Source organism: Pithys albifrons, chromosome 10 (genome assembly GCF_047495875.1).
Source record: "Pithys albifrons albifrons isolate INPA30051 chromosome 10, PitAlb_v1, whole genome shotgun sequence".
NCBI lineage: Eukaryota > Metazoa > Chordata > Aves > Passeriformes > Thamnophilidae > Pithys > Pithys albifrons.
This window is the reverse complement of record NC_092467.1, coordinates 21,432,047-21,435,611: the sequence shown is the minus strand read 5'-3', so window position 1 is coordinate 21,435,611 and position 3,565 is coordinate 21,432,047.

Genomic DNA, 3,565 nt, shown 5'->3' with positions numbered 1-3,565 from the left:
GTTTGGGTGAAAGGAGGGGTTTTGGTCTCCTGAAGGTTGCTTAGGTGCCATTGAAAGTAAAAGTAATTTAATTACTTTGAAGTTAATCCAGCAAGTCTGTGAAAACCTCTTGCTTCTAAAGATCCTTTTTTAATCTCCCCAACATCAAGCTTTAGGATAACCTCAAGCTGTTTGAGAGTAGGGCAAGCTCTATTACAACCATTTCTCCTTTCTGCCATGCAATGGTGCTCTGGTTGCTACACAGTAGGCTTTCTGATTTTGTGGGACTAATAGTATGACACTCTTCCATTGAGCCATTTTTGATTAGCCATGCTAAAAGCTTGTTGAAGCCTGTTTGTGGTGTGCTGAACAAATTTCCTGCATTCCTTTCTAGCGTGTGTATCCTATGTGCTAGTCTGGCTCATGGGTAACATACTTTGGGGGTAAAATAGGTTTTACTCTACCAGTGAAATTTTCTATAACTTAGGGTGAAATTTTGTCTCTTGAATTCATGGACTAGACCTAAAAAATACAGGACTCAGACATGCTGCTGTAAATATCATTGAGTCATTAGTCCTTTTCCAGTCAGTAAATGCTGGTCCTCCTTTGCAGCTGACATGAATACTTCTTACTATATTGCTTACTGAACAAATCCTGTAGAATTGGGGTATTCATCATAGAGTCTCTTACTGTTTGGCAAACAAACAGGGCAGATAGCAACACTAATCCCCTCAGGAAGTACAGAATCTCAACTCTTCATTTGTTAAATTGCTCAGCAATGGACTATTAGATGGCATGATTTGTTTCCTTCAGGCTTCTCCAATTAATTGTTTATTATTTAAAGAGTGAAAGTAGAGATGTATTGTTGATCTCCTTGGGCGTAGAAGATGTAAGTGCCCTGTGCTTGTTTTGTTTCTCTGGGATTACTGGTTTACACAAGGGAGGAGCTATACAACAACAATCTTGTTAGTCATGCCTGATTGCTTTATCGAGGACAAATTACCATACTTGCAGCTCTTCTGCCTTACATTCAAAAATCTCCAAACCCCACCCAGCCAGCACCCGAAATACCAGATAGATAGATCATGTATAGTGAAACACTCTTACTGGTAGTGGCATTTCATATCTAGTGATGTGTTTGATTCCACATACATTCTCCACAAACTTTATGGCTGTTGAATGCCATGATTCTTGCATCCCACATATTATGGGTGAGAAGCTGAAGAATGTGATAACCTGTATTGTACAATATACTTGGGATAAAAGGATGAAATTAATTTTTTTCTTTTTGGTAAAGGGTTTATTGTTCTTTTCAAAGGCAAGACTAATAACGTTTTTATTTAAATTGCTAAGTCTCTTCCTCAAAAAGTGAAATTTAAGTAATTTTTGGATCTTTATGTCTCGGTTTGAGGCAAAAAACCCAAAATGTTTTACCCACAAGCAGGGGAGGGGCCTCCTCCACAATAATCACACCACTCTTTATCAAATTTAAGAAAAGGAATTTTAATACAAGAAGGATAACTGCTATATATATATATATATATATATGTAAACAGACTAGTACAACCCACTTCCCCAACACCACAAGAGAGGGAAAAAAAACAAACCAAAAGAAACAAAACAACAACATAACCCAGCAGGTTTTTTCTCCGGGAGAAAAGGTTATACTTAAGTGTCCTTGTCACAGCCCGGCTGGGTGCAGAGTGAGTTTCAGTCCCTCTCCAGCGAAACAGACGAGCAGTGGGCTTTCAGATGGACTCAGTCTCTTCCCCCTGTGTTCCCCGTCCAAGAAGCAGAAAGGTACGAGCAACCAGCAGCAAATCCAAGGCAGGTAGCAACAGCAGCACGGCACGAAAAGTAGTCCGAGGTGGGCAGCGGCAAGACAGCCAGGAAAAAACCCCAGCAGTAACCAGCAGGGCAGCCTGCCTCCTTCGAGCCCCCACTCCCCCGTTCCGCCGAGCCAAGACTCCCGAGAAATCCAAAAAAAAGAAACCCCGGCGATCAACAGTTAACTACTTCTTTTGTTAACCGCTGGCCTGGGCAGTTAAGTGGCAGGGGAGAGAATTTACATAATAATCCCAAACTACAACACTTTAGTATCCTGAGTTGCTGGAGGCTTATTTGGATTCATGATCCTGTTTTACTGTGTGTTAGTTGGTGTTGGCAGGTATTTCCCTAGTGGGTACACTTTCAAGAAAGCTGAGAGCAGGATTGATTGTAGTTGGAGAAAATGTCTTTTGTCCATTCCAGGCTTCTATTTGAGGTTCTCAGCAGTCTAGCTCATTTCCAGGTCTACAGATCACTCAGTCAACACTATGTTATGCTGGTTAAATGATTGAAACTGCTAATCCATGATCAGAGCAATATTAATAAGTAGCACTTGTAGATTAGGAAGAAAGAAGCCCATGGTAATGTACCTCTGCAGTAACAGAGGTGAAACTTGAGTGTTGAACAGTTCCTTGCAGTTTCTTACTGAAGCTGGTGACTGCTGTGACAATTTCATCTAGATGCTTTTCTAAGTTTGGCTTTTGACAATAATTTAGCATATGTGCAATGTGATCTTCCTCTGATTTAAATGACAACAAAAGGTTTTATTTCACTTATTACATCATGTAACTAATGACAGCATATACATGTTCCATACTGTTAATATCTTCAGTTTATTCAGTTTAGCTCCATTGCCCTCATCATTTTTTCTTTTCATAGTTAAGAGCTGACCTGCTCTAGGTCCTCTCTGTTTAGATCTGCTCAGAACTTGCCTCTGGGCTGCCTCATAGTAATTCATTCTTTGTACCTGCCTGGTCTTACTCCATGTGCCAGTGTCCTTTTTTTCCCTCTGCAGTGTTTGTCTTTTCTATTCTGAAAGCCAGATGATGTGGTAAGGGAGTGCTGCTTTTCTCTGCAGCTTTGTAGCAGGTTCTTTTAGAGGTGCTGGATGTTACCTCATGAAATTTGCACTCCACATCTTGAATGGATTCAGTACTCCTGTGAAAATAAAGCAATTCCACTGAGGTCAGTGTAGTTTGGAGCACAGATGTCTCCTGTAATGTGAACATCTAACTGTACAATACATTCCTCTATTCCACGGTAGAGAAGATAACATTTTAAATCTATTAAATGTTAGAAAATACACTTTTCAAATGTTTCTGTGTTAAATAGTATTTCAAAGCTGGAAATAGGAAGGCTCCTAAACTTGGCTTTTATTAACCCTTAAAGATTCATAGGTACACAATATAAAGTTGTGATTAATAAGCAAGAGAGTTGGCTGAATTCCTTGTATGATTTCTTCTACATTTTGGTTATAAACCTATAGTAGTAAATACTTAGTATTTCGCTATTAGCAGAAATCCCTGAATTAATGAGTGGGAAGGTGGTGAACGCCCACACCGTGGCCTCTGCTGCGAGGCCGGGGCGAGGCCGGGCCGGGGTGGGAGCGGGACCGGGGCTCGGCCAGGCCGGGAACGTGATCGGTGCCGGGACTCGGCCGGGCTGGAGAGGGAGCGGGGCTGGGGCTCGGCCGGGCCGGGGCGGGAGCGGGGCCGGGGCTCGGCCGGGCTGTGCCGCGGGGCGGGGCCGCACCTGCCGG